The sequence below is a fragment of the Drosophila navojoa genome, chromosome 5 (genome assembly GCF_054131105.1).
Source record: "Drosophila navojoa isolate 15081-1374.11 chromosome 5, UAZ_NAV_1.0, whole genome shotgun sequence".
Lineage (NCBI taxonomy): Eukaryota > Metazoa > Arthropoda > Insecta > Diptera > Drosophilidae > Drosophila > Drosophila navojoa.
In genome coordinates, this window is record NC_142893.1 from 3,855,281 (window position 1) to 3,869,035 (window position 13,755).

General features: G+C 35.6%; 1 protein-coding gene and 1 long non-coding RNA gene across 2 annotated transcripts in view; one reads left to right on the forward strand and one right to left on the reverse strand.

Moving 5' to 3' along the window:
* The window catches only part of LOC108653664 (uncharacterized), a 73,491-nt gene that overhangs the window by 42,689 nt on the left and 17,047 nt on the right, over nucleotides 1-13,755 (reverse strand). The gene's annotated exons all lie outside the window — the stretch shown is intronic.
* On the forward strand, nucleotides 4,189-5,152 carry LOC149090959 (uncharacterized). The gene is made up of 2 exons (XR_016197075.1): nucleotides 4,189-4,947; nucleotides 5,016-5,152. It is a non-coding gene; the product is annotated as an uncharacterized LOC149090959 (long non-coding RNA).

Consider the following 13,755-nt stretch of genomic DNA (forward strand, 5'->3'; position numbering starts at 1 on the left):
CATCTTTTCGAGGCTACCCAAATATTTCGCCCAGTGTAGCTCTTGTTTCGGCATCTATGGCAAACGCTCACTTTGCTGGCGCATTAGAATGGAACTGGTTGCAGCTGCCGTTACTGCAGTTGCTGCAGTTGCTGCTGCTGCTGCTGCAGCATTTGGCATCGTTTGAATTGTGTCCTAACACTTGGCGCAACGCCTCCGTGGCATACAGCCTCCGTTAGGCGGCGTTAACGAGCTCGTGCTTGTGGCTGCCACAACAACGCACAAGAATTGCCATGAACCAATTTGATAATACACACACACACACACACATACACACATACGCACAACAATTATTTGCTGCCGTTTTTTTTTTTCTCGTGTTTTTGTATTTTTTGAGGCTCGACATAAAATTGAAAGTTGCCTTCAACATTTTGTGGCGCATTTGAAAACTTGGCGAAGCGTGAACACAACTCAACAAAATACACATCAACAACAACAACAACAGAAGCAATAAAAACTAAATGGGTAAAAAACGGTAAATTATGCCATATAAGATAGCAAAGCCCCCAAGCCCCCAAACATGCCCGCATCCTCCCCTCCAGCCACACCCACTCGCCCCGTTTGCAACGAGTTCCCTAAAGAAATGACCGTGAAATTGATGTCCTGTCGCTTAGCTAGCGTCAAAAGGCGTTACCTAAAGACAGCCCAAGGGAAATACCAAAATACAGCAGAGCTGACAATGAGCTCGACTTGCAAATACCCTATATGCAATGAATACCAAAGAGATTATCTGTTAGCAATACTTCAATGAGTCAAAATATTGAGAGTTGATCAAAATTTGTTGCTAATAAATACCCTAGAATATGTTAAATTCTCTATAGCCTTATTAGGGTTACTAAGATTAATAGCATACTTGGTTTATATAGATATAGCCTTACCTAGAAGCTTGTACTCTGAATTAATATATCGAATATCAAATCTGGTTAAGCTTATCATTCCTAGATACCCTGTAATGCATCCACAGCCTTAATACTGCAAAATGTTCACATTTTACAATATATTTCAAGATTTGAAGATTTAACAAAAAAAAGTTAAACATTTGTATTGTACCAAAAATACTATAAAATACTAAGAAAAATATTCTTACACTTTATATATATAATATACGGCACACAAAGGTTAAATATAATATTCATGTGCCTCACATAACGCCCACATCAAAATTTCCATGACTTAACTCTTTCGAACCAGCCGTTCCTTTAGTCAGCTCTACCATATGGACAGTTATTTTCTGCTCTCTCTGTCTCACTCTTGTTTCTGTCTCTTTCTTAAGTCCAACAAACTGTTGATTACAGGGTATTCATACACACACACATGTACTTATATAAACAAACAATACGTCAGAGCTGCGAATCACGGCATCAATTTCCTGTGTCTGTATTTCTGCGTGGGTGAATGTCTCTGTCTCTGTCTGCCCTTCTCCCTCTCTCTCTCTCTCTCTTTCACACTCGCTCTCTGTGTGTGTGCAAAAAAGTGTTGGCAAAAATTGTTGATAAGCATTTAATGTTTATCAGCTTGAAGCACACACAACCAACACTCACACACACACACACACACACACACACTTGACTTAACTTGATTGAGGGTGCTCCTTATTGCCAGTCTATTTACAAATTGGCATCTAAAAATAGACAAAACGCTTGCGTAGAACCCCGCCTGCATAGCGTCATTGCGCCAAATGCGCCAACAGCAAAAAAAAAAAAAAAAAAAAAATAAATGAAAGAAAGAAAATTGGAAAAACGAAATGCGAAAAACGAAAAGAAAAGACTGAAAAGAAAAGTATGCCAAACAAGCTGGCAAAGGCTTACAACGAATTGTGTTATACTCTTAGAGAACTTGAGAGAAACAAATACTAAATACCAAATGATTAGAAAAATACTACAAAATCTACCAAAATTAAAATATTACCTCGAGTTTTTCCATCTATTAAGACATCTAAGATCTTTCACATAAACTAGGCCTATAAATTGCCATCCAATATATATATTCAATTCAAACCCTTGTGCCTTATCAACAAGGTTTTCACACCAAAAATTGATCAGCTTTACACAAATAACATCTATCTGCCTATAATATATAATATAAATCGCTAATAAATCTTCCAACAATTTCCACTCGATGTAAATTTCAAATTTTATGCACAGCTAGTTCATTTCAACTTGCAACATAAATTATATTATGTAATTTATGATAAACATTTTAAAGTTCAATAAAAATAGTCTGAGCTCCAGCTAATCAAAAACATATTCAAATTAGCTTACATTGTAATACGAAGAGACCCAAAAATACACAAAAAAAATTAAGAGAAATAATCTGATTTGCATATATTGTATTAAAGCCAAAAGATATTCCCAAAAAAAAATATCATCTCGTAGACTAATTTGATGCACAGGTAGTTAAAATAAACCTGATTTCCTATCCATATATAGACTGGTTCCTAAAGGTCGCTTAGCAAAATCATGTGATTGCCTGAAAAACGTGATCAAGTATTGGGAAAAAAAATGAATTAGGCTTAGTCTTAGTATAATTAGATATTACAAAAGCTAATGGATTTTTGATAGCTAAGAAAATATTAAAAATTTGAGTAAATATTACAAGGATTATGTTGAAATGAAGAACTTTGAATGTAGAAATAGCCAAAAACCAAATTGGATTCATTTGATTCGGTTTCATTAGAAACTGCTTAGAAAAGTAGAAGCTATAATAGCATCAAAAGAATAAAAGTTGACTTGGCTGGGAAAAATAGTTTGTCATTCCCCTATGAATTGGAACCAGTTGAGCACAGTTCATTTAGAATTCATTTAGCTCCATACAGATGAGGCAGCTCGAAGGAGTATGAACTAAATCAAATTAAACTACAGATTATTCCCCAAGTTCCCCATTCTGACTCATTCTAACCTTTATGAAGGGCAAATGAAGCTATTTCTTACTTAGCCTAGCAGTTGCATTACGATTCCCATATGCATGCCATATTGAATCAGTTAGATATATAGAGAATAAAATTTTTATAGATATGTATATGTTAAGTCCCTTTAGCTAAAGGGCAAATCCCTTCTGTTTGGCCATGGAACTAGTGCGCGTAGCGGCATTTACAATGCCTTGGGGGCGCTCTGGCACTCACTCAAAGTCACACAGACACAATCTCAAGGAGTCGTCAAGGCGCTGAGGGAGCTTAAGGCGCTGGAGCACTCACTCACTCATCGACAGATTGTTGACGCTGACATCGCTGACGCCAGTTCGTCAGCGTGGCAAAGCTTCGATGATGCCAGCCGTAATGAAAAATCAATGAGCCAGCAGCAACAAGCTCCAGTCGTGGCTCCAATGGAAAGAATACAAAAGAAAAACAACAACAACAACAGGAACAAAAAAGGAGAAACAGCCATTGGGCAGCCGACAGGCGCCCACGCCCAACTCTCGTGAGCCTCGATGGATGAGGCCACAGCTGGAGAATCGCACTTGCGGTTTACGGGTTCACAATCCGGCCGTATGAGAAGGTGGGGCTGGTGGGCAACAAATTGGAGCGTTGGTAGTATGAGCTGCATATCGCATGCGGCATGCGGCGTGTGGCGTGTGTAGCATGTACGACATGTGGCGACAACTGGCGCCTGCTAAAGGCGGTTTTGGGGCGTGGCGACCCAATGGCGACAGCAACACCACCGGAAACATGACATTCAATTAAGCGCAATTTAAGCGAAACTAGCTTAACTTATGAGTGGGTGAGATGGAGTAAGGAGTAAGAGAGAAGGAGAGCGAGAACAAGACAGAAAGAGAGAGAGAGGGAGTAGTAGATGATGGGGCAATAGGTGTAGGTGGATGGTTGCCATAAGGCAGGGCAGTTGCCATGGCGAGTGAAAGGGTACACCAAACAGCAAAAAACGCCAAGTTATCTAATCGCAAAGAGCAAACGCAATAAATGCTAAGGATTAGAAATCAGCGATTACCGTTTACACATATGTATGTACACTGTGCAGCCTGGTGACAGTGGGTGGTGTTGGGTGGTTTGTTTTGTCGGTTGACGCCCACGCAAAATCTGGTACAGTGAAAAATTACGCATGCTGACGTCATTGTGAATGAGTCGCGAAGCTTCCAACATGCCGCAAACTGCGTCATTCATTCACCGAAAAAAGCAACAACACACAAGCTCACACACAATTGTCGTAGGTTTGTTCGCTGCACGAGGGTGGAACCCGCAAAAAGCGCGCCTGCTGTACGCTTGCCTGCATTTCATTCATAAAAATCTTTGGGCAAGGGAGAGAGGGAGAGTGTGTGAGCGAGCGAGCCAGCGAGCCAGCGAGCGCGCGTGGTAGAGAGCGAGTGCGCGTGCTGTCATGCGCGAGTCCTTTGTTGACCTTTGCCAATGCGCAAGCCTTGAGTGCGAGTGCAATAGCAACAGCCGCAAAGTTACATTCTTTTTTTTTTTTTTGAGTGAAAGCTTAGCACAAGAACTGCGCAGTTATTGCGCTCAAATAGTGTGAGGTGCACTGAGAGAGAGAGAGAGTGAGTCTAAGAGAGGACGTCATTGAAAGAGACCATAACTGAGCGAGTGAGTGCATGGTGTATACGTGTGCGTGTGTGAGTGTGTGTGAGTGTGTGTGGTACAATGTCAAAGCCAAAGAGCAGAGTCAGTCGGTCAAATGACCTTTAAGGCAAACTATTTGACGCCAGTTGCGGTCAATTCGAGCAGAGGCAGAACCGCAACAGCAACAGCATCAGCATCTGCATCCAATCAAACCATATTGTTGCATGGCAATCACCTCGTAAACCGTTCAATTTTATGAGCCACACACACACACATACGGCCATAGAAACCAAGCGCGCGTCAGCGGCTGTTATCGAGAGTTGACAAAGAGCCTTAACAACGGTGGGCAACGCAGGGGGGCAGGCACTGGCTGATGTGCTTGTGAAAAGGTAGGCAGAGCGGCTCACAAGCAGCTCGCATTTGATTTCAAGGTTGACTCGAAATGTCAAAATTGCAGATGCGACGCCAAATGCGAATCAAGTTTGCACCTTGGTTGAAAATAAAACAAAACGAAACCAAACTAAACGAAACGAGAAGAGACGAAACGCTATCGTAGGCAACAACAACACGCAACCAAACGAAACGAAATGAAACGAAACAAAAAATGCGAGACTAAACAAGTTCCCAAAGAGCATTAGAACAACTGATAATGACAATAACGATAATGATTATGAAGATGACGATGATGATGTTGATGATGCGCAGCAATTGGTTTCTGGCTGGCATACCAAACCTTTTCGATTACTTGGGAGAGAAGGAGACGACAAACTGACAAACTCGTATTATAAATTTATTGTGTAATGACTGCAATGACTATCCAACAACAACAACAACAACTGTGACAATATATGAAGCAAGAATGTCTGAAAGTTAAGTTAAAAAGTCAACTAAACCGTAAATACCCTGTAGAGTAAGAAAATAAGTTGTAATATTATATACCCATTAAATTCATAATCAGTTTTAAATACAATATATGTTTGTATTATGAAAAATTAAATACAAATATAATATTATTTATGGATATATTACATAACTCATTAACCGCTTTCAACATTTCACACATTTAATCTTTCTGCTCACTCTCAAGTTGCTCATACCCTATACCCGAATTATGCTTCCCCACGGTGTCATGAGACAAGTATGTGACGCTAGCAACGGCTGCGGTTGCGACCGCGACAGCGACTGCGGCTGCGACTGCTCAATGCAATAAGCAAATCGTTTGCAAATGAACGAAAAGAAACAGCAGCCAAAAGCAAATACACAGACAATGTACCGTTGCTTTTCAGCAACAGCCACCACCACCAACAGCAAAGCTTTTGAGTATGACTTTCAAATGAAACGAAAATGAATACGAAAACAATAACACGCGCATTGGAAGAGCACAGCCTATGTATGAGAACTGAAATTGGAATTGGAATCAATGGACGATTTATGGTAATTTTATGGAAATCTTCTGAAAGCTCAGCTGCACTTTCTCAATTATAATGCGTGATCCAGTTAACCTGCTGCAAATTCTGTTGTATGAAACCTGTTGAATCGCAAGGGCGAGTGCAAGCGAGACAGATAGCAGCAGACGAAGAGCAGAAGAGGGAGGTAGGTTTGAGCGTAGGGTAGGCTAGTAGGAGTTGCCCATGCGCTGCGCTCGTGGTCCACAAAAATAATAAAAGCAAGCGATTCGAATGGCATAAAATGCAGCTCAGTGTGCCAGTCAGTCAGTCAGTCAATGAGCGTGCGTGCGAGTGAGCGAGCGTGCGGGCGTGAGTGTGTTGGAGTGAGTGAGTAAGGTAGCTGAACTAGTCGTCAGTCAGCTTTGCTAGTGGTTCTATGCAGCAGTCATAGCTGCTGCTACGGCTGCTGCTGCTGCTGCTGCTGCTGTCTCAAAAAAGTGAATGTCCACCAAAAGTCCTTGAAACCTGAAACCGATCTTTCCAGTTTACAAGCTGAGTGCAGTCGCCGCTGCTGCGCTGCTGCTGCTGCTGCTGCTGCTGCTGCTGCTGCTGCTGCTGCTGCTGCTGCTGCTGCTGCTGCTGCTGTTGCTGCTGCTGCTGCAACTTGCCAGACAACGAACTCAAAACTTGGACTTGCCAAGATGCTGTTACGACTGCTGCTGCTGCTGGCCCAGACCAATCCAATTCAACCTAAAACCCAATCCAATCGAATACAATTTGAGGCAACTGTAATCCTTCAGTGAGCACCTGAACAAATTACAAGTGCCACTACACTGCAAGAAATTACAGCGGTTACATAATACATTTATGACAGAGAAATGTGAAGAAATGCAGTCAAGGAAAAGGGTCGATAAAAAGGGCAGGATTGAGAGATTGATGAGAATCTGACTTGAACAATTCTTAGCTTCTAACAGGATTGTTAAGGATGTAATGGTTTATTGTAACTAGATTTTGTATAGTAAAGTTAGTAAGCGAGTGAATTTGAGTAATATTTTATTGGTTAATCTCTATAAAATCAAACTATGTGGAACTAATAAAAAGTTCAACTGAATTCCTTAAAATTTTTTAGGTATTCCTTAACTCAGAATAAACTGATATTATTATGGATGTCATATAACACATTCGTATATACTATATAGATTATTTAGATAGCTCTAAGTAACTCCAGTGTCTATCTATGCTAAACTTAATCAATTTCATTTACATATTCACAATTTATATATTATAATAAAAAACTAGCTACAATTATTGCACAGTGTACGCTTAGCTACCTGTCAAGAATTTGGGTTGCGCTATTGGGTGCGGTTCAAGTTTGAAGCCAAATAAATTATATAAGAATTATATACATATATATACATATATATTCTATATTTTTTATACAAAAAAATTGTCTGGTCCAGTAACAAATAAAGAGCTTACAGCCAACATCCTTTCCAACCGGATCTGAGAGTTAGAAATCTTTTGAAAAAAAAAAGGAGAACTCCATATTGATATAAAAACTCGATATAACAAACGCTCTAACCGCATCCAGTTAAAAAGCAAGCGTAAAGCGATTACAAAATACCCAAAAAAAAAAAAGACATATCTATATATATGTATATGTTTATATATACTACATATGTATATATTATAAGCCAAAGCGAAACAATTAACCGAATCGAACGGATTGAGTAAAAATTTTGTATCTGTTTCTCTTGTCCACTTTTTTAACGAACGTTACAGATAAATCAAAGCTCCGTTGTATCTTTTATTTGTGTTTTATTTTATTTTTTTTTTCTTCGTTTTCTTTTGTTTTCTTATTTTTATTTTGACCAATGAAACCGAAAGCTGGGGCGCAGCTCCACCTGCATTGGATTGACATTGAAGCCGTTTGGTTATTGGATTGTACTGCCGTTGTTGTTGTTGCTGTTGTTTCATTTTGATGTATCTTTTTTATACAACGAACCGAAATGAAAATTGGTTATTGAAACAAGCCAAAAAAACGTATATTGGTTTTGCTGTAATGCAGGTAACAGGCGTAAGAGGAGGTGTGGTTGAACCTAGAAATCTGAATTGGATACATTTTTATTGGAACACGAATTTGAGGTATTTTTTGTAGTTTTCAAAAAATGTTTTTACTACAAAAAAAAAAAAAATAAATAAAAATAAAAAAAAAATAAATAAATAAAACAGAAATTTCCTTTGCTTAAATTAAAAAATTGTAAAATGTTTTTTTTTTTTAAATGTAAAATGTTTTTTTTTTTTTAAATAGATGTTTTTTTTTAAGAAAATGTTTTTTTTTTTTTTTAATAAAAAATGTTTTTTTTTTTTATAAATAAATTTTTTTTTATATGTTAGAAATTATATTTTTTGTTTTAATAGAAAATATTTTCTTTTTATATTCTAAAAATTGTATTTATTATTTATTTTTTATTTCTTTTTTATCTGTTTTTAATTTAACTTTTTTCAAACTTTTTGTAAATGTTATTATTTAAAAATTTTAAATTGTAAATTTCTTACATTATTTAATACATAATATATATTGTCTTTTCTGTTTTAAAATTATAAATATATTTTTTATTAAAGATTCATTTAGAAAACTGAGCAGGCTTAAAATTTAGAAAAAACATTTCAGTAAGTGAAAAGTAGAAAATTAGAATTCACAGTTGTCGTTTAATAAAGATATATGTATGTACATATGTTTATAGAAGAAATGCCTATATGTATTCAATATTAATTCAGGGTATTTACTAGTCAAGCATATCCACAGCTTGTTGGCTTTTATAAGCTTTTTTATACGACCAAACCTACAAGTGTCTTGACTGTGGCTGCGACTGCTGTGGCTGTGGCTGTGGCTGTGGTTGTGCCTTTCATTTCTTGCAATTGGCGTTTTAAGTTTTTTTCTTTTGCCTGCATAGCTGGCCGTATCTACATAAATAGATCTATATATGCAGGTAACTTTAATCAGCTTATAAATAATATAATTCATTATGAATATGAATACATTCGAAAACTGTAATCAATAATAAAGCACACTCAAGCGTAATATGAATTCAGATCAAGGGAATTCAAGATAAACAAATGTATGTATATATATCTAAATTTCAGTCTAAGTAATTGTAATTACCGATTAAGTTATTCAGATATTTTGTGCATATATATGTATATATATATGTAAATTTGATATCTTTAGCTCAGAGTAGCAAAGATCTTGCTCGACAGCGAAAGCTTTGGCTGATGAAAGTGCTGATATATCAGAGAGTCGAATCTTTATGTGCTTCCATTAGCTGCCCAAGCTCTCACTCTGAACCACTCTAGATTAAATTGCAGATCAAAATTAAGAGTTTCGCTCAACCGACAAACGTTTGGAAAGACATTTGAGAGCTATAATTGCATTCAATATTCAATTTAATTTAGAACAGTTTTATTTATGCTATAATTGATCTATTTGGATTTTTGTCTTTTAGTTTTTTCTATTGCATATATCTTTTCTTTCTCCATCTATCTTCTATCTCTCAATCTATCTCTCACAATCTACCTCTGTCTCTCTCACACTCAATATCTGTCTCACTCTTTCTTTACTCTTCTTTTCTTTTTTTTTTTTATTTTCTCTCCCTATCGCTCAATCTCCCTCTCTTCTATCTCTAGATCTATCACTCTCACTCTCTCTCTATATAGATATATCTCTCTCTTCACTCTTCTTCCCTTCTTTTCTTAATCTATCCACATAACTTCATTCTTTCCCAGAGATTTCCCTTTATTAGGGCTTTTCCAGTTGATTCAAATTAGTTTTTATTTTGTTTTATCCATATCTTTGTTTTTAATATTTACCTTTCGAAAAGACAAGCAAAAGCATTATAAAAGCCAATTAGAAGCCTAAAATACCTAAAAGCCAGGCACTTAACTTGGAAATACCCATAATAAAGTAAACCTTAATTACCTACGAATACTAAACAAAAACATGAAAATATTTGCTATAAGGCGTCTCTACCTGTCTCACTCCTTACCACTTTATAAATGTCTATATCTCTCTTTGTCACTCATTTTGCGTGGTATTTCTTGGCGCTTTTGTAACCCTAGCCCAAATACCTCTATAAAAGAAACTTGATGAAACTATGTATTAATAATATGGCAAGTTTTTTGTATTTTTTTGGTATTTCAAGAGCCAAAGAAAGGAAAATAATTAATAACAAAGCACAATTAAAGACATATACATATGTATATATACTTATTCATATAGATTTATATGATAGATATAAGTATATATAGGTATAACTGCTCAAGATTTGTGATAATTGTCGAGCAGACGTTGACAAGCTCCAAGAAATGACCCAACTTAACGTAAACAAACACAGATGGCCAAGGGATTTCAGACGATGAGCTAATACTCTAACATATAGCATATCCAAGGTTTTAACGTAATCTTCCGATTTCTGTAACCATATGAAAACTGAAATAGATCCCTCAGATTTGTAATATTCTCTTCTCCATTCAACTAATCCTTTATTATAATATTTCTAAATTCTTAATATATGATTATAATTATACATATATGTATATATAATATATCATTTATAACTGATATGCCATATATGTACATATATTATTTATAAACCATCCATTTCTATATACTCCATATTTACTATGTACTATCTATACCATTTATACGATATATATAATATTCATATATCATACCCCAAACATATAACATGATCTAGTAAATATGATCCTCTGGCCTAGAGTATTACTGCAAATAATGCTGACAGTTATTGCAGTATATGTATGTATATAAAAATACCATAAGATAGCAAATGTGTGTGTGTGTGTGTGTAGAACGACCTTGCCGAAGGCAGTCTTCCGAACTCTTCCAACTCTTTTATATTTAATTCAGTCTTTTTTCTCTTTTTTTTGCAGCTCTTTTTTAACGCTTCAGTCGCAATAATAAAAGAATTAGCGGCGCTTAATACGCAAGCGTAACTGAAAAATCGTTTAAAAAAAGATACAAAAATTAAAAAAAAATCGGTTTTTTATTTTTTAGTGATCTTTTGTTGCGGAGGTTTTTTTTTCAATGAGAGAAACAAAATACAATAGCGGAACAAGGCAAATGATTTTTGGAGTATATTTGGAGCCATTCATAAGTGGATGCCACAGATATACCTACCTAGATAGCTGTACATATGTACACACATGACTAAGTATACACCACACACACACACATGCAAACTATCTACAATAGATGCTCGAAACAACATCCGCATTCTACGTGGCGCTCAAAAAAAGAGTCAAAAACAAAAACAAAATTTTTCATACAAAGCATAAATAAAACTTTTTTGATTAATAGTTTTGTTGAAGTTTGATTTCAATGTTAATTGAAGTTACGATTAGAGCACGTGATGCGCCAAAGGCAGAGAGAGAGAGAGGAGGGAGATAGTCAGTTAGATGTGACTCAGTTAGTTAGAAATACCCTGAATTATACTTAAAGCCACGTCAAAACAATTAGAATTATGGCGCACTTATAAAACGATTCGATCAAATTGATTCGGAGAATTCGAGAATTGATAATTGTTTGAGAAAACTAAACGAGTGAGAACAGCCGACGACGGGCATGATCGACTGCATAATACATATTATCTACTCTATATAGATCAAGCAACTCTAATTATCAAATTATCTATGTATAAAGTATGCCAAAAAATCAACTGAAAATTCTTCAGATATGATCTCTATTGCTCTAGGTTTCCTATGAGCATATCTATCAAGACTTTAAGCAGTTTATCTTTTCACTTTATCCATATCTACTCAACTCATATATCTTCATACATTCACATCAAACTAATATACTCTCGTTTATAACTCAATGAACTCGTATAAATAGATAAAAAAAAAATAATAAGATTAAATAAATATCTAAGCTGACAAGTCGACATGTGTAGCTGTCAATTGAAAACTGTTTTTTTTTTTTTATATATAGAGGCTATATAGCCAGCAGGTCTTTAAGCGTACTCATCAAACAACAACAATATAGCTAGAATAATAATAATAATGGTGACGTTTAAACAATTAAACACAGCCTTAACTACGTTTAATTTGTTATTGTCTATTCATTGAGTGTGTAAGTGTGTGTGTGTGTGCTATGAATGAGTTCTGGCAGAACAAATGCTATGTATGCCCGATCAGGGCTTTGAAGAGAACTGTTAAGAGGTCTTACAATTTCCTCAGGCTTATCTAATTTGGACTTTTCCTACCTACAATGTAGGATTTCCTTCTGGGGTTTTCCCCTACCCTACTCCTTCTCCTACTCATATATATTAATTCTTTTGTATCTTTAACTTCTAGCTTGAATAACTAGCTCTAATTTCTAGTTCTTAGGTTTAGCTTTTACTTCTAGCTCTAGTTTTTAGCTTAAGAATGTAGCTTTAACTTCTAGTTCCGATTTCTAACTCCCATTTCTAGTTTAAACAAGTAGCTTCAACTTTTTGTTATTACTTCTAGCTCCAACTTCTAGTACTTCTAGCTATAATTTTATGGCTCCAACTTCTGTATATAACCCAATAACTTATTTTTCTTAGCTTTTCTTTTAGCTTCTTTTTCTGCTCCAGCTTTTCATTGCTTCATCTAGCTTCATATTGGTTATAGAGTAGTATAGAGGACTATTTCAAACTAATTTTTCTACCTTCTGCCGTTCAGATTTTTCTAGCTATATTTTTGTCCTTTAACTTTTTATTGTAAACTTCTGAAAGGTGTTTCTTCATTGAAAAACGCATTGAACATTCTCATAATTCTTAACAGTACAAATCTATTAGTTCTTAAGATTCCCATAACTCCTAACATAAAATCTTAATCATTATGTTTACAGTTAAGGCCTATTTTAATAACTGTGATTTAGCTATATAACGGCTACAATTTGGCAACACAACTGTACAGCTTAACCCAGTTCATAAAACTCTAACGTGGATACAAACATTTGCCTTGTCATTAATTGTTTTGAAATTGGCTTCAATTAATTTTAAATATAGTATTTACGAATTTGGTGCGACTCTTCATGCATGTATGTATATATGTGTATACACATATATGAATCTATGTATGTATATATGTATCTAAAAATAATTTCTGCAAGTCAGAGTACGTTAAATGTATATACATATATAATAACAAGTTAGCTGGACAATAAGCCCACATACATACGTATTATTCACATGATGGCTGAAATATATTTCGATTCAACCTTTACGAGCTTTAAATGCTTGAATTTGATTTTTTTTTTTTTGTGTTTATTATTATTATTGTTTATAGAGGGAAGACATAAGCAGCAATACTCGAAAAAATTTGATAATTAGCGGAAGTAACTTGTTTTCACACACACACACACACACACACACACACACACACACACATGTAAACAGCTGTAAAAATGCTAGAAATATGCGACATATTTTTCGACATTAGAGATAATAGTGTATTTTATCAGCTGCTTGGCGCAATTTGGCAGCACTCTTTTTTTTTTGGCATCTATCTATCTGAGAGCGAAGACAGTTCTTGGAAATTTTCGGTTAACAAATTACACTTGGAGCGCTATCAGTGAAAAGAAGCCTCAAAAGCAAATAATAGGAAGAAAAAAAAGAGCTAGAAATATTTTACAATTAGATGGACAACAACAAGTAAACGAGTGGGGGGAGGAGTAACCGACTGCAGAATACTGCTTCATGGTTGAAAAGAAGCGAGTTTTATTATTAATAAAGGTACATTACGAAGTGGGTTTACTATATC